This window comes from Rissa tridactyla, chromosome 3 (assembly GCF_028500815.1).
Source record: "Rissa tridactyla isolate bRisTri1 chromosome 3, bRisTri1.patW.cur.20221130, whole genome shotgun sequence".
Taxonomy (NCBI): domain Eukaryota; kingdom Metazoa; phylum Chordata; class Aves; order Charadriiformes; family Laridae; genus Rissa; species Rissa tridactyla.
This window is the reverse complement of record NC_071468.1, coordinates 31,724,945-31,746,557: the sequence shown is the minus strand read 5'-3', so window position 1 is coordinate 31,746,557 and position 21,613 is coordinate 31,724,945. Positions and strand designations below refer to the sequence as shown.

The following is a 21,613-nucleotide window of genomic DNA, read 5'->3' as shown; positions in this document are numbered from 1 at the left end:
ATCCCCAAACTGCCAACAATCAAATCTCTTTTGCTTTTAAGACTTTTGGGTTTATGAGACAGGGGCACGTTTGGACAGTGAACACTTTCTATGAAAATATCTGTTCTCTCAATACCCATTTCTTCACTAGAAAAGTGTTCTAAATGTCATCCTTTCCACTGGTGATGGTTTGGACATTCTCTACATCTAATTTTGGAATCAACCTGAAGAAAACATAATTCATTTTATTGGAATATAAGGCACAAATGACACTGCCATAGCACAACTGATATTTGCTTGGTATTCTCAGTATCATGAGACTATACCCTGATATTCTGTCTTTGTCAACAGTGCTGTTTACACAAACATCTCAAGCAAGTTTGGAACCTGGTCTCTGGAGACACCACAGTCCCAGAGCTGCAGCTGACTTGCCTCAGACCTCAGAGCACATTCCTGAAGGGAATCTACCTTTCACAAGATTGCATCAAAGGCTGTAAAGGAAGCAATGCGTACCGAACAGTATATTATCTGTAAATATCCCTTGAGTAATTGATAGCACAAGAACACTTACAAAGCAGTTTGTTCTGATGTCTTCAGCTGATTTAAATTTCTGTCTGAATTGTAATGTAGACCTGAAGCATCTGTTTCATCTTGTCTTTGCATATTATTCTGCTTTCCTGTAAGTTAAAAATAAAAAAGGGACAATGTTAGCATAACAGAACACACATATTTGTAAGAGATGACTTTAACTAAATGTGGCTAATAGCAGGTTAGAGTTTAAAAAAGGAAAGATCTTGAAACGGGCATACACTGGTCATAAATAAATTCAGGCTACAAACCAGTAGAAGCTTTTAAAACAACAGCAGAGTAAAGTTCAGAATAACCTCCAAAGAGGAACAATGGGAATAAAAAACTTAACTGTTTGAAGACAGATCTTTATCTGTTGTGGGATATCATGACAGCAGAGGAGTAGATTCAATGACCCAGAGGTCCCTTCTAATTTGTTGTGCCCCTTTCCCCACTTTTTCCCACACTGAAGCTTCCCAGTTACTCTTTACATTCTCTCTGGTAAGATTTAGCCATTGCACTGCTGCACTTTGTTCTGATTTAGTACAGATTTCTATCTCTTGACACCTCCAGGTTTTTCTGAACTAGCCACCTGTGTTTCAATTATGTCAGCACCAAAGAGGGGGCATATATTACTCCATCAAATTAATATTTTTTATTTTCTTTTCAGTTGAGAACACCTCCCTGTCATTGTTAAAGCATATAAAGCAGTGAGTTTAAAAAGACGATGATGCAAAATCTCAATTTTTGATCTCACCTTTGTCAGCTAGGGACAACTAAATTGTATGCGGGTAAGAGGACGAGGCACTGAAAGTCTCTGATATGTTAGTGGCAAGAAACACAGAGCTCCTAAGGACCTGCATTGGTGCTGTGTGTCCTTTGTCATAATTATTCAGGATAAGGAAGCAATTTTTCACTTACAGAAGTCTACTCTTGCGTTAATAAAGCCAAAAGATCAAGAGCTTTACTCCCTCACCTTGGAAACACAACTGCATGCAAGAAGCCACAGGAGAAACCTGAGAAATAGCCATCCGGAGATGCAGAGCTGTAACTAGCCATTGGAAACCCATACACACATAGCTCAGATGTAGCTACATGATCTGCCAAAGGCTGAGCTGTCCTTGCTCCCATCAGTACGAAAGGAGCAGGTGCAGAAACAAGGAGATCCCAAGTAAGAAGACAAAGGGTCAAATGAATCACTCAGTCACTGTGTGAAATGTAACAATTGGGAGACCAAACAGATTAAGCCAGGGCTTGTGACTGTTAACGTTCATGGAAACATGTTCCACAAATCCAGCTTTCCGAGAAAAATCAGATTCTAGCTTCCTTCTGGTAATTTAAAGAGGCAACAATCTGTTCATATGACCTTCATATCAGGCTGGCACAGGGACTGAATCTTACAATAAAAGCTGAAGAACAGCCCTTTTGGGCCAGAGCACTGTTCCTCCCCACGCAGCACTCTGCTCCCAACTGGGGCAAGGTGAGGGACAATCCAGAGAGAGCACACAGGCCTGGACATTCCCCTCTCCCTTGTGTTTCCTCAGCATTCACCTTTGTTGGATCGGAACGTTAGATTGTACATCCTGCCTCTTCCCTTTAGCATCCATTTATGGATCTGTTGTCTGCAAATTTGTCTAATTCCATTTTGAGCCTGCTGATGGTGTCTGGCGATGCAGCCTGCTGGGCCAGCAACTTCCAGAAGTTGTCTACCTAATGTGATATAATTTCTTTAATCTGTTTTAAACTAGTCCCCTACTAGTTTCACTGTTGAGGGATTTGTCTACTAATGGCTCTGCATTCACCTCAGCCACCCTGATTTTATAAACCCAGTCCTTCATCATCAGAAAAATAGCTAAGAATTGCAATAGTGGGCTGCTCGGCTCACTTCCCTCCCTGTCGCTTGCTGACCTGCCCGGAGTGGTTTTATGCCTGCAGCACTCTGGCTGTTACCAAACTCAGAGGGGAGAAAAACGACAGCAAAGCAAATGGAGTGCAACTTCCTCCCAGTGCTCTATTCCCCGCGCAGCTGTTCACCGGTGACGCAAGGGGTCCGTTTTGCGGTTAAGAACTGGATGCTGATGGCCCTCTCCTTCCCCTGGGGATCTGCAGTTCCCTGCCCAGCAGGGGGCTGCAAAGCTGCGAGCAGGATTTCGGGGAGGGTAGGCTGGCAGTGCCGGCGGGGGTGTCAGGGGCATCTTCCAAAGTGGCTTTAATTAATGAGCACATGTGCAGTGAGGAGAGTTACAGCATCCCACTCAAATTGTTGACTTGGAGCTGCTTCTGGAGACAGCCGTATTCTGCTCATTAGGAAAGAGCTTTTTTGCAATGCCCTTGGATTGGACGGCTCTTGGATTGCACCACGAGATCAAGTCCACGTACGGGCTGCCTGCCTTTCTGCTGCCAGCTCCAAGAGGGTTGTTTTTCTTGTCTTCTCATTCTCAAGGAGTGCTCAGCCAGATGGCCTGTTTTCGAATGCACTGTGCGTTGGTTGGATGTGTGTTTGGAGAGTCTGCCAGCTTCACGAGAAGGAAGAAAGAGCAAAAGAAAGGGAAAAAAGCGCCATTTGGTATCTATCTCTGGGACCCAGCCAGAGTTGAGGCTCTGTTTGAAGAAGGGGGGAGTCTTAAGAAAGAAACTAGACAAAATTGAAAGCTGGAAAAACTTTCAGGCTTGACAGACTGGGAGACTGAAGTTCTGTACAACATCCATCCACTACCTGGCTCCCTCGCAAACCTGTGGCAGAGTCCCTCAAGAATGATAGTAACAGTAAGCGTAAGCACCAAGTGTCTGTCTCGCTGCCCTCCCAGCGTACTTCACCTACGGGCTGAGACGCGGAGAGGTGACCCAGCCAGCCTGCCCACCGAGGCCGGGTAATGCTGCATGTGGCTTCTGGGATTTTGCTCTCAATTCACCAAAAACTGAAATTACAGCACGCAGCCCAGACACATCAGCCCAGGAAGCGGAGCCGCAATGGAGTAATATGAAATAACCACCACCGCGGCCCAACTCTCGAAGAAGCTAGTCTGAATTTTACTACAGGCCAATGTCATTTTCTTGCACCCCTTGATGCTCGCTTCCCAGAAATACCTTCTGTTGATTTGGGGCAGCAAATAAATACAGGCCAAACCACAGCAGCCGCTTTTTCCAGCACTCACTGGCAAATAATTTGAACCTGACGAGAAAAATCTGTTGGTGAAGGGAAGGGGGAAGTTTTGAAGTTTGAGTGGATTGTGCTTGGCTTTCTTTTCTTTACTAGATGCCGTGTTGTGGTAACAACACATTGTTCCAAGCAGCAGGAGGAGGTCTTGTTAAGCAGAGCTGGAGAAAACCACGTTTGTAACCATCCCCGCTGGCTGACACGCCACTGTGTCTTACAAGCGGACTTGTCTGCTCACTGACTGAAACCATGGCACAAAGAAGATGGTTGCAGGAGTGTATGTAACTGCAAACCCCACATCTCCGTTGATTCCATCAAATTATTTTCACTGAAGTGATCAAAATTCAAGGGCCCAGGGCTGACAGCGTGTCCATGGCAACAGCGGTTGGGCTGTGGGTTGCAGACACTCTGCAGACAGCTGGGGCATCCTGCTGTAGGGCACACATCTCGGGCAAAACCTGCCGGTATCTACAGCATGTCGTAAACACCTGTGGCTTCCCAGGACTTCCTGACTGTCATTACATCAGGTCCAAGAGGTACAAAATGTTCACTTCACAGCAGTTGTTACTGTCTTTGCTAGGACAGCATTTGCAGTCCCCAGCATGTAAAGAACGGGACCCTTCCCCAAATGCAGGGAAACATCATCAGCTGTTGGCAAAACAGTCTTCTGACACTGAGACCTAGCGGTGCAGACACCATCCTGGAAGGGAAGGAGGATTAGCGGGTTCAAGACAGTGACTACATCATGCAAATGAATTCTTGTATGGGTAGGAAGGCTGCACAATGAGATTGCCTCCCTTCCCACTCCGACAGGACCCAATTTTGGTAAATAACCTTGGCATTAAAAACACGCTGCAGTACCTACATTCACAGCTAAGATCATTACAAGAGATTTCATTTTCTCTCTGCCAGAAAACAAGATAGGAAAATCCAACAGTAGTTCAACCATTCTCTCCAGGGCTTTAGAGGGCTCATTTAACCATTCAGGCAATTGCCTGATTGTCACCCAGTGCTGTGTCACGGAATTGGTAAAGGAAGGATTTCTGTCTTTAATTGTCCAGAAAATTCAGGGGTCCAGGAGTCACAAAACTAGGCTTTGCCACAGCCTGATGAACTGCCTTAGGCTAGTTACTGCACCTCTTGGCAAATAGAAATAATAATTACGACATTCACATTAGTGCTGTTGGGAGGAGGTAGCTGCACAATTACAAAGGTCCTAGGTGGTCTTTGGGTGGGAGATGAGCTAGAAACAACATCCAGCCATCCACCCACCACAGCTGCACTGGCCGTGTCAGACACCAATACCAACCTCTACATTTTTCACATATGGTAATTTTCACATGATTTATTTCATTGCTGTAGTGCTACCTGACTCATGGACAAGTGCATCTCCAGCACACTGCCAACATGGGGCTTCAGGAACGAGTTGACAGGCCAGTCTGAAAAAAACAATTTCCTCTAAGTTATCTAGCCAGGTGTCATTACATACCTAATATTATCCAGGGAAGGGAAGCTAGAAGAATTGCCCAGACATGGGATTTTGTAAATCTGTGTACTGTAAAGAGAGGGGAGGCCTGCCTTCTAGCACCAGTCCTGGCTGCTCTGTCACCAGCCTTTGTATATAACTGTTTTGAGCCAGAGTCAGTACCTGGAGAGATCTCTGACAGATGAGGGACCAGCGGTTCAGAAAGTCTCCTCTGGCCAGCTAGGCAGAGGTCACTACATACTTCGGCATGGCATGGGTGATATCGTGTTGTCCATTACAAACTACGGTCTTGAGTATGGCTGCATCAGAGTTGAGTAGCACCCACTGAGGTACTATGAAGGATGGCTCCAATTTTGCAGCAGAGCGGCTCACTTAGGCACCATCAACCTTGAATGGCTCAAGGCTTTGAGAGGGTGAGCTTCCTAACTCAGTTAAAAAGTAGCCACACACACACCCCTCTTCCTGCATGCGTGACCTCACTCGGCACCCAGAAGCCCTCAGAGTATATTCTTAACTTCATCAGAAAAATAAAGTTCCCAGCAAGAAGAAGAGATGATGATGAGCGCACCCAGCTTCTACTTCCCTGTTGCAGGGTAAAACTTCTCTCTACACTGCATCTCCAAACAACAGGAGATGGGACAACAGGCACAGGACAGAGCTGAACATCAGTAGCAAGCACGTGGTGACTGAAGCTGGAGATCTGGTTTAAGTTTAAAGCCTAAATTTACAGACAGTGGATGGTGCCTCAGATCCATACTGCTTATGTTGACAAGCCTAAGCAGGCCAGGCGTGGAGCCAATCCTGTTCTCCTGGAGTGTCTCACTCACATCCATTTTCTAAGTCCATGAGCTTCCCATGATTTTGTTGGTGGTCTATATCTCCTGTAGACCATATGTTTGACATTTACCGGGGAAAGCAGAGGTTAAAAAGATTAGAACTCCTTTTGAAGTCAGGGGAAGGAAAAACTTCAGAGACTGACTTATGGCTAGAAGTAGATCCATCAGTCAAATGAGACGCCCATTTGTCTCATGACTGGAGTTGGATGTAAGGACAAAGATGATTGCTTTAAAAAATCACCATCCTTGAAGGTTTTCAGGACCCAACTATCGAAAGTCCTGATCAACCTGTTCTCATCTTATAGCTAACCTCCTCCTTCTTTGAACGGGAGGTTAAACTACAGACCTCCTGAAGTCCCTTCCAACCTGAGCAATTCTGTGATTGTATGGTATTGAAAGGTATGTGTGAGCCTGAGTGTTATCCACTTAAGGAGCGGACACAATACCATGTGAGTTGATGGGCCAATCACTCTGCACAAGGAGAAACTACTCAAACAAAAGTCATGGTGAATCATTTCCAAAAAGATTTGATTGCATAAAATGATTAATTGAAAATTTTAGACTAACAAATAGTTGAGCAAAAGTCTGTCTGTCTGTTCTTCACAGTCTGAGAAGAGATGCAGTTTCAGTGAATTTATTACCCAGTTACACACCAGTTTTCCTTAATGCCCAGTCACCAGTTAGTAGATCGAAAGCTCGGTTCTCTCTCATTGAGGGTTGTCATCTATACATGAAAAAGAATGAGAATGCCAAATATCAAAGGCAGCTAGAAATATTTCTTTGATTATTACTATGGCATCTTCCAACTGAAAACTCAGATTGCTTCACTGCTGTTAATTAATTAAGCCTACAAACACTCATGCCAGGAAGTTCGATATCATCACCCCTTTTTACAGATGGGGGAAAACTAAGATACAACATTCACTCAGGGCCACTCAATGAATGAGGGGCAGAACCAGAAATAAAACCTGGGAATCCTGGCTCAGAGTCTCATCTCATAATCTCTAGACAAAGCTTCTTCCCTGTAAAATTCCATCTAAGCTCTTCATAGAATAATTACAGCCAATTTATTTCCTCACTCGTTAACAATGAAATCTGACAGGCTTTGTACTCAGGATGCTGAAGCTCAGTTAGGGGACCAAGGCTCTTCTCCATGAGGGGAGGCCTGGAATGTCAGTCTTTAGGTGGCTTAGTAGGGGCATGGTTCCAGCTGCCAGGTACTTGAATGCCTGCCCAAATCCTTGTGGCAAAGCTTTAGGGAAGAACTGGAACATAAATGACCAAAGTGATCTACCACAAAGGTTGGGGAAGGATTTAGACAAATAGCAGCTGGTTTTGTAATGATAATGCTTTGCCCTCAGTGCCACTTAGGGAGTATGAAAGAACGTTTACCTGCCTCGGTATTAGATTAGTTTCTCTTTTCCTTTGATTTCATTTGCCTATGAGCGGCACAGGCAGTTTTGCAAGTGAGCGAGCTGACAAAGCTCTGAGACATAGGGAGGTTCATGGCAGTACTTCAGATGTGCCCCTCAGTTCCGCCGCCTTCAGTTCCATCAGATCCAGAGCACACAAAGTTCCTAAGGGCTTACAGCTCACTAGCGGTGACTTGCAGTACCTTGGGATGTGTAGGAAGGTAATGAGTCACGGACCTCTCCACCTTAGCTACCCAGGGCAAATGGCTCACCATCCTCTCTGTCATCACTTCCAAGGTTTCCTCAGAGGCCAAGAAACTGAGACATGAAGAGCTCCAGAAGTGCTGACCATCCAATATTTTGAAACTAATGACTCTGAAGGTTGCTCAGCACCTCTTAACCACAGGCCATTATGTTTGAAGCTGGAGCATCCCAAACTAGGGGATGCATTTAAAAATGTGCCCTGCTTGCTCAGCATCACATGAAGCAGGCTCTGGCAGACGAGGGGCAGACTCAAGATTTCCACATTAAAAAGCCTGTACTTTGGCTGTTCTGATGTGTTTTCCTTCTGCAAAGCAATACAAAAAAGACTATTCCCACAGAGCTTCCAGGGAAATTCTGCATGCCCTCTGCCTTGATCTCTTCAGCTTTTCGCTATATGAAAGCTTCCTGCAGAGCAGAGTTGGGGACACAGATCATAAAGTCCAGAGACCAGAAGAGGTGAGGGAAGGACCATCTTTTACAATAAATCCTTCAGGAGTATGGAAGCTCATCTTCCCTGGTTCTTCAGTGCCATCTGCCCCATTTCCACCAAGTCTCCAAGCTCAGATCCAGTAGGTGGCATGTTTGAATTGACTTTGAACATCTGGAAATAGTTTGCTATTTGCAGTCCCCTCCCTCAAAGATCCATTTGTGGCTACACGTGGTTAACAAATCACTGCTTCTTTGACCCCAGATGTCTGCCATGGCCCTTCCCTTTCCCTCTTGGGCATTTTTAGCCACCAGGACAGAGCGTGCATCGCCTCCTGCTGTGAGGCAGACTGACAGAAAACAATGGCAGGAAAGCCCATTGTCTTAACATTTGGGGCCAAATCACCTAGGCTCTGCCTGCCCACTTCCCTTGGTCCAGCATTGTCTTGGTGACCTATGAAGCAGAAGTTCATGCACACCTCCCGCAGGGACATGATAAGGTTGCAGACTCACAGCCAAGGTCTAGGCAGTGCAGGGGGTGAAAAGGGGGAACAGAGAGAAGAGGGGAAGCACAGAGAAGAGCACTTGTGTCTGTCAAAGCAAAAATAAAAGGTCTGGGGAACAAAGGGGGTTGGTTTTGGCTTTGGTTCAAGATCAAAGCCTGGAGGTGGATGTGGCTTTCTGAACTTCTAGCTGAAAGTAGCAGAAAGAGGCTTTTTTTTACCATACTGATGGCACTGACAGCTGCTTGCAAGGGTCCGACAATGCAGAAAGAGAGTGAGACCCAAGGATGTGAGCTTTTTCATCACTCTGATTTTCACTTGGAGGTGGAAGACGTTGGTGCAATTTGGGTGTCATGTAGCAGAGATGAGAGTTTAGGCTGAAGCCTCAATGGCTTCAGAGAGACAAGAGCAAACACAACCACAATTGCCTGTCTGGTTGAACTATGGTCAGGGGAGGCTGCAGGATAGGGAAGGGGCTATTTCTTCACCAAGCTGTGTGTTCAATGGAAACATGTGCTGTCAAGAAAGGAGAGTTCAGCTGAAGCCTAGAACATGAAATTGAACAAGTGGCTTTCTAACGAAAAGCTAAAGGGGAAGTTCCACAGCCTGTTCCACTGCAGCAAATGATGACAAAACATTACAGCCAAGGAGAAGGGAGTCCAGTTAATTTGTAATTAAGAAGGGACTTGATAGTCTGCTAAAATTTGTGTAATTGTTGTATAGATACAGTTTTTTTGTGGGCATCTGTCTCTTTCAAATGTAGATGAGAACAACTGAGGACATTCTCAAGAGAGGATAGCCTTCTGTGGTGTTTAATCTTTGCCCATAAGTCACACCAGCCTTGTTCACAAATACCCCGGTGTGTCTGTCAATCACTTACAATAGAGCCTGGTAATTAAGATAAATCACGGGGATCAATAGGATAGGAAGCACTAGGCACAGTAACTAGCATCAGCTGAAGCAGCCACTTAAGAAGCTTCTTGGGGTGATAAACATGCCCATCTTTCAAGAGCTCCCCAGTTCAGGATTATGGTTGACCTATAATAATATCTCTCAGAACTTCTTGCATACCAAAAGATTCTGGCAACCTGCAGAAAACAAGGAAAAGAGCTGAGCTAACCCAAGAGCGGCTGTTTTTTATGTCTCTTTCCATCCTGAGACATGGGAACATTTTTACATGTTACCATGTTGGTATCTCACTGTGGCTCAGCTGGGATTGATGGCAGATGGCATAGTGGCTTGTCCAGAAGAAGGACTAACAACACATGAAAATGTCTTCTATGGCCAGTGGGGCTGTAGAAGAGACCTCTGCAGCTGTTCATGTTCACAGCTCACAGACAATATAACCAACCAATAGCAAGGTTACTGTAAATTCATCAGGCAAATATTATTCAACCATCTGAAGAATGGCTTGACTAATGAAAAGGTTATTTGTGAATAATTCCAGAAGGATGATAACACATTGGAAAAAGTACAGAGAAGAGATACTGGGCTGATTAAAGAACTGGAAAGCATGCTTTACAGTGAAAGACTCCAGGAGCTCAATCTGCTTGAACAAAGATCAGGTGAAGGGTTGAGTTGATCACAATCTCTCCATGCCAATATAAAAACAGAGGCTTGATAATGGAGGGCTGTACAAACTGGCAAACAAATAAATAAAACAACGATAGAGAACTGAAATTGGACAAATCCTGACTAGAAAAAAACACGTGATTTTTTAGAAGTGAGAGTAATTAACCAGTTTATGTAAGGCTTGCGGTGGATTTCTCCATTTGCTAGCAATATGATAAAAAAAAAAAAAGAAAAGAATTTCCCTGAAAGCTACTCTGTATTTCCAAGAAAACGCAATTCAGTGTGATCCCGCATCCTAAGGTATGCAGGAGCTCAGACTAATGATGCCACTGGCTCCTTCTCACTTTGTAATCTCTGAACCAGTGCGTAAGTTACTCAAAACTGATAGCAGAAGGTAAGGTGCTGAACATACCTATACACCATTCGTGAATGTTATTTGGCAAGCTCTAATTATGATGTTTGTAATGACTGAGGAGATCAATGGAAGACTCCTACTGACGACATCACCTTGAGTAAATCACTGTCTACAAGACACACCTTCACTCCCTTTGTTCTTCAGGGAGTAAAATCCTCTTTGCAGATGCCTTTTGCCCCTTACCATGCCTATATCTCTTTGCTTTCCATCAGCGAAAGGAACTTAACACTAACTCAGGAAAGATTTGTGAGTTTTAACTCACTAATGATTGCACAGTGCTTTAGGAGGCTTCTCTGGGAGATTCAGTCTATGCCTGTGCGATCCCACTCACTTATTCCCTTAGACAAATGGGGGGAGGCACTTGCATCCTTATATCTGGCAGCTACTGCAATAACAACTTTAAAAATAGATTCTGGCAGAGAGTTTAAAAAATTAAAAGTGTCCCAACTTTAAAGGCTAGAACAGGGATTAGACAGGGCTGCTTGATCTAGCAATTCGCAGAGAAATGAAAGGTTCCTTCAGTCATGACTGTGTATCATTTGTTGAATAAAGTGAGTTACTGCCTGAAACCTTCCTAGTTCCATGTAGCTAAAAAAAAAGTATGCCGCTCTTCTTGTGGCCAAATGCAAAGCCACTCTTTGGATCATGGGATAATGTCATAAAGGTTTGGTTTGATTCATTTTAAGAGAGGAGGTTTTCATATCAGTGAACAAGGCAGTTCAGAAAATCAGTTCAGCCTCCACCCTATCAGCAGATTTCACATCTAAAATCATAACAAAAGCTGCTAGAAGGGAAATAGGCCGGCTGCCCAGCTGCTTTTCTTTGTGTGTCTACTAGAAACCAATCTTGCAGAAAGCTCTTAGCCTCTAGACTGAACACTAGTTGGAGCTGAAATAAACATGAATGAACAATGGTTAGGACGCTCAAGAACTGACAGTTGGTAATGTGGTAATGTGGTTGTTCTGGAAGAGAAGAGAGGGACTGGTGAAGACAGAAGTCCATGTGTGTGGATTTCTTTGATAGTGGGTTCGCTTTGCTGAAGTATAATAATTCCTTGTAGTTCTATAAAGCTTTCTTTTCAAAGGCCTCCAACTTTTTGAGTTGGGGAGATAAAATTGTCCTTATCTTAGAGCTGCCAAGAGGTTCAAACAGGGAAATGTAACTGTCCTTATCTCTGAGCTGCCAAGAGGTACAGAGAAAATGAACTGATCAAGACCACACAGGAGGACTGCCTAATGAAAGGCGCTTAGCTAAAAGACCTAAACTGTAGTTCTCATGCCAACCTACAGCTAATGGAGAGAGATACAATTTCATCTGCTCTCCAGAATGGCACATTCTTTTAGTTGACTATAGCAGTTGATGAGGATTTAAGTATCTAAGGATAGATGGAATGAAGTTAAGACCTCAGCCCAACCTCTTTATGCTTTGTTTTAGCTGAAAATCCCCCCACAAAGCTCACTGAAATCAGTGGGAAACCCCTCGAGGATGCCAAAGAGCTTAGAAGAAAGTCATGCAGCTGAAGATCCAGGCCTTGGTGGTTACCACTTTGTTTTGGGAATTTTAATCTAGATTTTCAGAACAGTTCAGCTGCTGGCACTAACCCATTGCCAGGACTGTGTTGTTCAGCTTGACTGGGACTGGGTGTCATTTCCTGTGGGAGAGTCAGAGGCTGGGGAGATGCAGCATTACCCCAGTGACAACTCTGAGCCATGTGTATGGGTCAATCACACATTTCCAAAGTGGCTGGAGTCCTGGATGAAAATGCAGTGGAAGATGGTCTCCCTGTGTGTGCTGTTCCACCACCCAAGATTTCTGGATAGCCACAGTCATACTGGAAAATTCATAATTTTGCTCAAGAACCTCAGCCACTCCTACCTAATTTCTGTTTATCAGTCAGTGAGTTACAGGCTCCTTCTGGAACGGAGACAACCTCGCAGGAAGCGATGGCAATAAACGCAGCAGATCAGGCAGCTATTCCATCCTCTCTGTTAACCTGAGATTGCAGCAGAGTTATGGAAGATTACACACCCCGCCCATCCTGGATTGCATTGCCAATTGCAAGTTCTTCCCTTTCTCAAGAAAAAAAAAACAGAATCAACCAAAAGGCCTTTGCTTATTGTTGTATTTCACACTATTTGACCTTTCTGCTCAGCAGGTCTAAGAATGAGAAAATGAAGCCAAGATTGGCAACTGGTAGATTTGCTTAAAAAGGTTAAATGATAAATTGCATCTGACTGAATGAACCCAGGAGGCCTACAGCGATTCAGTCTCTCTAAATCTTGGGAATTTATTGAAAGGGGTATAGCTGCATGTGATAGGAATATTTGCAGTGGGGAGACACAAATGCCCTATTTCTAACCTTACTTCTGACTGTCATATTACCAAAGCCCTTGGATACATAATTTCTTCTTTCTTCTGCACTGTCATTGCAAAGCAGACACAGCACCCACTTCAGATGACCATTTTGGTGCTTACCATGGCGTAGAGGCAATGTAGATCATCTTCCATCCACAGCTGCTGCAAAAGCCTAGCTCCCCTTGCAGCCTGTGAAACTGTACTCTCCATACAGCCTGGACCTCAAGAAGGACCACTGACCAACCCTCTGGCCCTCTCACTTCCATTCATAGCCGAGCATGTTTGACCAAGGGACCACAGAGCTGCTTCTAAGCTGAACTCATCTCTGCTGTATCTGAGCATCTCCACACAGGGCCAAAATCAGGACCTCCAAGGACTTGCTGGCAGTAGGGCAGAATTTGGTCACAGCAGCATTTCAGGGGTGTGCACCCCGGAGGATCATCTAAGCTCTTACAGAGAGTCTGACAGCTCGTGATGTCAGTGATACCTAACACCAGGAGATTTAATGGAAAGAGGGAAGCGACCTGCAGAGAGACATGAGCGGGCAGTGATTTTTTAACTCTCTCAATGATGGAGATGTTTCAGCTATTTGCTCTGAAAGTCTGTTCTTACATAATTCCTGGGAGGGACCATGCAGAGCCCAGTCCTGGGGAAGAGCCACCCAAGCATTTATAGCAGCTGGAGGCGTAAGATACTATTGAGGCTGAAGAATGGGCTAGTATTCTGGTCAAGGTACCAGTTAATCACTGGTCTCAGTGTGCTGTTCTCTGAAGACAATGCAGTGCTGGGTCCTGACTTCACATAAAAAGAAGGAAAAAGAAACCACCAAAAAAACCCAACAGGGGATATTTTCCATAGGCAGAACTAAAAAAAAATATGGAAATTGTTCTTTTTTGGATGAAAATCTGAAGCCCTAGACTTTTCCAGGTAAATGACTTGATTTTTTTTAATTAAAAAAAAAACAGACAGTGAAAAAAGTTCACTCTTTGCCTCACCTTTCCTTTCTCCCCTTCCACTTCTCTCCTTTGCCATCACTGAAAAGGGGGTAAGAGGAAAAATTACAATAAAGCCTGGGTCCATCAGGCTTCTGAAGAGAGTAAAATGTTCCTTGTATGAAAATCTTTGAAGAAAAGGCTATGAGCAGCTCCAAATCTTGACATTTGACACATTGAGCTCCCCCCTCCATAGTCTCTGTCTTCTTCAGGGAAATCCACTTCCCCCTGGGGTTAAGTGCTTCAATTATTAATCCAGGTATATAATCAGGGCTGAACAGAACCGCTATGTGAAGTGTGACTGCTCTCTCATCATATGACTGGGAATATTCACAAAAACTGTAGCGAAGGTATGACCTTTTCATGTTCCTATGTAACTCTGCTCCTGATTAAATTTCCTAAAGGTGAGCTGATCAGCATGAGACCGCCCATGGGACAGGTAAGTTGGTACAGAGTGTTTTTATTCTCCCTGCTTTCCAATGATTATTTAATGAAAAATACATCAGTTACAAAATGTCTGAAATGGATCCTGAGCTACATATGGAAGTGGATTGTTTGCCAGTGCCGGATGCTACCGTAACATGTACGTCATCATGCCTTTCTCAGTTGGTGACTAGTAGTTTGCAAAGTCTGGGTGAGCACGGAGTGATTCTACCAGACATGAGTGAGATGCTATGTAAAAGCAGTCGTATGGTGTTTGAGGTTTGTCTTTGTAACTGGCTCCAGCATTCAAATACACCTCCTCCCAAGCTGTTGTTTCCTACTCTGTACATAAATCTTCCATCCACTTAGCCTGAATTTTGGGTTTTGCTATGAAAGACCTTATAGATATGAGACGTGATTGCCTAGAGAGGGCAGGCAGATAATCTCAGTTGTAGAGTTATATTTTCCAGTGTTAGCTTTCCGGGTTTGCCCTTTAAAGATATGACAGTTGTATATAAGTGGAAGTAATTTAGCCCTGGAGGGGTGAAAATCTTTTTTAAGCTCTTCATGTAATCTTAGTTTGTTATTGCAAAAAGATCTCTAACCAGGAGCAACTGGGTCCAATCTGACGCTAAATTATAAATAACTAGAAATCCTGGGGCAGTCCTTTGCAGTGCTGGAGCAGTTGCCAGATGCAGTTGGCATCAGATGTACATCCAGCTCAAATGCATTTGCCTGTATTTCACCCACAGGTATCACAGACAGGAGGGCAGCTGGTGAGGCATCCTGCTGACTGTCCTGCAAGTGGAGGCACCCAATACCATCATAGCGGTGCAGAGGATCAGGTGGGCTGGCACCCTGCAAAACTAGCAGCTGTACAAATACAGAGTAGAAGACAGTCCCTGCCTAGAAGAGGTAAAAAGCTGCAACTGGCAACAGAGAAGTGCAATGATCGCCTCTGGTTGTTCAGCAGCTCAGAAAACCCTTGGAATTGATTTGGCTCTGCAGACACTTTAAAAACAAATTTAATCCCATTCCAGTAAATCCTTCTGGTTTACTGCTGGCATGAAATGCCCTGACCACCATTTTACATACAAGCATGAGGTTACTGCAGGCAGTATTGGATTATGTGCACTCTTCAATGGGAGCACCGTGATTTCAAAATGATGCAAGATTATATTCGTACCGAGGAAGCGGTGAGATCTTCAGTTACCCAGAACTAGGTCATCAGAAGCTAGTGTAGGGCAGGGCTGGGAATATCAACCCACCAGTTTTCTCCCACTCCATCTGGAGTATGGACTGGGTTGCATGAGCAGGCAGAATGCTTGGACAGGAATTTATTCAAGATCAGGTTCTATGGACCAAGTCTTCATCATATTTACATATATGATTCTTAGGCAGCTATGCCTCTTGGACACTTACTGAGGTTAGACTAGATAGCAAGGCAGCCTTAAAGAACTAGACTAGAGTTATGGCATCGGTTACCTTTAGGGAGCAACACCTAGTTTCTTACTGATCTTCACAGTTGGGAAATTTTTCCTGTAATGGTGAGATTAGAGCCCATGTTGTAAAAGCTGTGAAAAAAATGGAAGGTGAATGGTTTTTCTCATGCCTTTATGTAGGATAACTTTTGGCAAAAACATGTGATTCAGTCTAGCTTTGTTTTGTGGCCAGTTCAAGAATATCTTGGTCTATCTAATGATGTGGGGAAATAGCTTGTTCTTTGTCAGACAACGAATATTTCCAGCTAGTTAGTTTGAGCTACTTTTAAATTATTTGATCTAGTAGTCTGACAGCACTGAAGAGTTTAACATGGACTCAAAGGAGACTGGAGTGTATATATACCTTTGCTGATCAACAAATACCTTACAACAGGTCATCATACTGCTATCATCCTTATCTTGTTAACTGAAAGGACTACCTCCCCTTTACAGGAGGGAGACTATTTCTTCATATCTGGGGATATAACAGGGCAAGGCCAGATGGACAGTGCTTATGAAATAGAAAGAGGAAAGACAATCTTTTTGCAGAGACTATGCAAAGGTCACACCATACACATTGTGCGTCATCAGAACTTTCAAAGTGTTTGTATGTTTTTAAATGAAATAGGTCTAGGGAGACTACAGCAGATGAAAAAAAAAGTTTAGGGAACTAGCCAGAGACAGTTATGCAAGAGCCCAAGACTTCAAACAGATTTCTACATATGCTCTTGCTGAACCTCATTTCTAGTACTTGTTTCTTTATGATGATTCCTATATTTTTTTAAATATTCATCCGAGGTCTAGCTTGAACCTGAGCTAAGCAGACAGAAATGAATGGAACACTGCCCTGCTTAACTCTGTTTTTCTGCTATCCCGTCAGGTGTAAATGACTGACTGGCTTCAGAAGCACAAACGTGTAGAAAAATGAACGATGATGCATTCAGTGTTTGCAGCGATGAAGCCCTGGGGCCTTCTCAGCCCAGCGTTCTCAGATCAAGCAGCCATCAAACCACATAACACCGCAAATTTATGTCCCTCTCCTCCCTCCCAGCTCTCCGCCCTTCATAAAACCCATCAATATTCCTACTCCAAGTTCCCCCGAGACACACTATTACCAGACATAGACAGACAGACAGCTATTGGTTAGAGAGGTACAGCTCATAAGTAGCTCACTAAAAAGCCTGCTGGGATAAGGGAGGGAACTTCTGTGGGTGTATTGTTCCAGTCCCATCATTTCCCAAAACACTGAATGAAATAATAACTTGTTTATAATGATGCATGACATCAAGGCAATACTACATAGCAGCACTTGAGAAACAGCTTTGAACCCTATGACCTTCCTCCAAGTGCAAGAGTCTTTAGGAAGGCCATGGAATGCAGAAAGCCCTATCCTTCTGGTTCTCTAGAAAATTTTTATTTTTTATTTTAGAATTCAAAAATGGACAGGACCACATCCATTTGCCACACTTGAACCTGCCTGTTTTCTTTTCCCTTAGAGCTGATTGCTCTGGCTTAAAGCAGAAGATACCTCCCTTGCCAAGAAGTGATAGGAGAGATAAACCAATTAATTCCACAGTAGATTTTTGACAGAAAATGAACCATGTCCAGGCACTTGATCCATTCTCCTCCAATAAGCTATAGGAGGAAAAAATTCCATTCCCTATCTGTATCACACCATGTTCGCATTACATAATTATCCTCTCCCTTTGCCTTTACCTACCCTGCTTAAAAATAACTGGCCTTACAGGTTCACAGCTTTGGTTTTGATACACTCTTTCTTTGCCATAACACCACAGCTAAACCTCTTTGTGCCACACGGACACCAATCCCACCTTCATTTGATGGTGCACTAGGTGCACTGCCCAGTTGCATTCCATATTTCTAAGTGATAGAGAGCACTTGCTGACCAGTTAACCTCTTGTATTTTCCTATTTTCCAGTGTAGTAAAAAAGGAAAGCAATCCAAAGTTTAGAGGGGGGGAAAAAAAGCCAAAACAAATAAGAACTGATCCTGTTCTCCTGAGAGAAGATCTGCTTTAGAGATGTAATCTAATGCACCTTCTATCCCATCCTGCCCGAAGGCAGTTGCTTCTTCCAAAGAAAGGAATAATGTCTTCAGCATCAGTGTGGGTGACTTGTGTCTGGGGGACCAGAAAGTCTCAGGACTGAGCCCTGCTGATGACTTAAGCTGCTCTGTCTACAAAACCCCATGCATGGAAGACAAAAGCCTTGTTTTGTTGCCCCAAAAAGGGAAGAAGGTTTAGAGGCTTGCTAAAAACAATCTTCGATCAGCTGTACACATCTAGACAATGATGTCTTTAGTGTCCCAGATGGTCCCAGCTGTTGGCATAAGCAATGACAATGACATTCATTTCTTTGCATGAGGCTTACCACATACATCCCATGCGAGTCCAATTTTTCATCTGCCTGCTGATGGGAAGTGAAATTCACCCAGAGAAAAGCTGCCCTTGAGGCCCACAGGATCCGAAATCCTGTGGAAAAAGTCTCAGTGGGGAGGATTAGTCGTAGGATCACTTCCGGCTACTATCTAATTTTATCTGTGTATCACTGATACTGAACGTCATTCTTTTTATCATGAGAACCCCTTGACAAACAGGACTAAAAATAAAAAGCAAGAGCTCGGAGTTGGCACAAACTGTGCTACATGGACTCCAATTTGTATAGCAGGAACTATAATCACTCTGAGACGTGCCCAAGCCCTCGGGCATCCCACGGGATTTCAGTCACTTGTTTACAAGGTGTTTTGATTTGCAGCTGTTTGACTACTGTGGCATTTCAAGAGGGGGCGGTTTGAAAGGATGTTGTTACTTTGGACATCGGGATTGGGAAATGGGTATTGAAAAATCACACAAGAAAATAGGCGAGTGCTGTCTTTGTTCTTCCCCCCTTACGTATGAATGACGTCACTGCTGGGGAAAGGAGCTCCAGGAACAGATCCAGAGGCCAATGCTCTGGAAGGAATAAGCAGGGAACAGGTAGAGCCCTGAAAATGGAGCCGTGCCTCAACCTATCACACCAGAGTGCTCCGTACCTGATCTGGGGGGACTAAGCTCTGGAGGTTAAAAGGGAAAAGTCCAAGCCCATTGCTTTTCTGGCTTTTCTAACAAGGTTGACAGCAAATATACTGTGCCATGGATACCCCTAAGAACTGGGCTAAAGGCCATCACCAGCTCACTTCAAACAGACCAGCAGCTGAAATGGATTTGGTCACTGGCTCAAAGTGATTTAGCAATTTAGATGGCTCTTTCCATCATTCCTGCTCTCCTGACCTGGACAGTTCCTTTTTCAGAGCTGCATTAAGCTAATGCCCACTTTCTTCTGGGCCCTCTTTGGATAATGGATTCAGATATGCAGAAAGAATGTAAAAATCCATCTGTTATCTGGGATGAGTGATTTGCACAGTAGTGCCCGTGAGTGTTTGTTTAACACTGCGGACAGCAAGAACCCTGCTAAGTTGTAACGCGCTGAGACAGAGAAAGCAAGAACAGAGGAGAAAATAGCCTGCCTGTTTTAAGACTCTGTCCACCGAGCTGTGTGCGTTTTTTGGCTTAGTTAGCTGTTTACCTGTTTTTTGTGGGAAATCAGGAAGGACACGTGGAGCTTTTCCCAGGCTTTGGAGTGTTATTCTCTTGTTTCCAGCATTGGGTTTTTGTATGTGTTAATTGACAGTAACTCATGTAGAAAATGTAGTGCCAAGAGGATATTTACCTTGCAAACATTTCATCTGCTCCCCTCTCTCCTTTCCTGTGACTTTTTGAAGTGATGACTGACTTAAAGCACCATGCGCACTTGAAGAAGCATCTCCCCTGCCAACTTTGTACACAAGCCCCTTGCTTGCCTAGTGTGTGCCAGCAACCTGACCACACTGTCTTGGCAAGGAGCAGCCATCTCCTCATTTCCTGGAGGTAAAAGAGGGCTCAGCCTAGAATATAAAGCATAAAAATTGAAAGAATCAGTTAGATTATAACATGAGAAATTGTTGTTTTTTCTAGCTGAAGAAAAGCCCACCCCGTGTTTGATTCTGAGTGAGACTGATCAGTTTGGCACCAGCAGCTTCTCCACTGGAGACATGAGTGACTTCTCTTCAAGCAAGCATCAGAATTATCTAGGCTGGCATTGCAGTTCATCACACTCCTTGTTTTCTCTAGGCAAAGCTGAAGGGAAAATCTGTATTTGCATTGCCCATGGCATCGAAGATCTCAAAGTATACAATTATCCTAGCCCACATAGCAAATGCGTATCGGAGTTGGGGTCAGAAATCCTGACTCTCTCCTTTCCTCCAGCCAGGATGCATTTTCCCCAAGGATAGCTATGACTACTGCCATCAGGAACGTGCTATACTGTCACCACCGTGCCATACACACTAGTTTTAGACTCCCTGTTTTTCACCCATAGCTATGGAAAACCGTCTGCAGAAAAGGCTGCTAGAAAGGAAGTCAAAGATTGCTGAAGTCTATTCTAATCCCCACTGTCTATATTTATGCAGCCCTTGTCACAGCAGAGCAGAGAAAATGTCACTGGAACAGTTTTATTTTTGCCAGCAGGCAAGAGGTTTAAAAAGAGGCAGCATAACCTCTATTTTATGATGTGTTCGTACAAATGTTTAACTTGCTATTTCATTTAAAAATCATCTTTAATGTTGATTTATATTCCTGGCAGTGAAGTCAGGAGGTTGGCAATCCCATTCCATTTCAGTTTGTGCTCTGACTGAGGCAATAACACAGATCAAAGAGAAGTCTTACAGCACTCACATTTTATCATCCTGAATGTTTTTAAGTTCTCACTGATATTCATGGGCAGATTACACAACTACTGGATTTATACTTCTGAAGGCCAAATAGTAAAGATTGAAATGCTGTATCATTAAGAAGTATTTGGAAATAACTGAATGGAAACAAGGAACACTCGTATCAAGTGAACATTCAACGTGAGCAACGCTGCTTTCCTTGAGATGTTGTCTTCCTCTGGTCTTTTATAGGGTCAGCCATTTGTTTTCATGCCATAGAATATAAAATTAACTGCATGTTATTATACACTCTAAACCTTGCTTTCCATCTAAATATGTCAAGCTGACATTTTTATTTCCTTAGTAACTGCTAAATATTCAAGGACTTGAATTCCTTCATTAAGAGATTACCTAGTTGGTGGGAGAGGGAGGACAAGTAAGCCGCAGACCTTCTGTGAATTCTTTAGAAGATAATAACTTACAATTCATTATCTAACTGGTCAGAAGAACATGAAAACTTGCCTTGGTGCCCTACTCGAGCCTCCCTGTCCGCTGCTTTTGCACAGTATCTCAAATACTGACAGGTTTAGCTGCCTCGGGGACCGGGATGCCACAGCAGTACCGCCTTTTTTTATACAAAAGGGCACAAAGCCGGGCGGAGGTTAGCAGATGCGCTGAGGGATAGACGAGCCTGCTGCGGGGCAGGCCCCGGGTCCGCTGACGGCCGGGGGGGGGGCGCAGGCCCACCCTCATACCCCACGGCTGTGGGGCTACCGGAGCCGGCCGCGGCCCCCCCACCTCTGCGCAAGGGCCGGCGCCGCGGGCCCGCCTCGGCCTGCACAGGGAAGCTCCGCCGCCAGGCCCCAGGCTTCACCCCCTCGCCGTGCCGGCACCCAGACGCACACGGGCGGCTCTGCCTTCCGGAGACCCCGGCCTCATACCGCAGGCTCTCCTAGCGGCCGTCGCCCGGCCCCCGGTAGCCGCTAATGCTCACCGCGC

General features: G+C 44.3%; 1 long non-coding RNA gene across 1 annotated transcript; it reads right to left on the bottom strand.

The window, feature by feature from the left end:
• Positions 1 to 575: 575 nt before the first annotated feature.
• Positions 576 to 21,608, bottom strand: LOC128907480 (uncharacterized). Its single transcript, XR_008465631.1, has 3 exons — positions 21,556 to 21,608; positions 19,597 to 19,810; positions 576 to 656 (listed from the first exon to the last, which is right to left on the bottom strand). It is a non-coding gene; the product is annotated as an uncharacterized LOC128907480 (long non-coding RNA).
• Between the last annotated feature and the right edge of the window lie 5 nt (positions 21,609 to 21,613).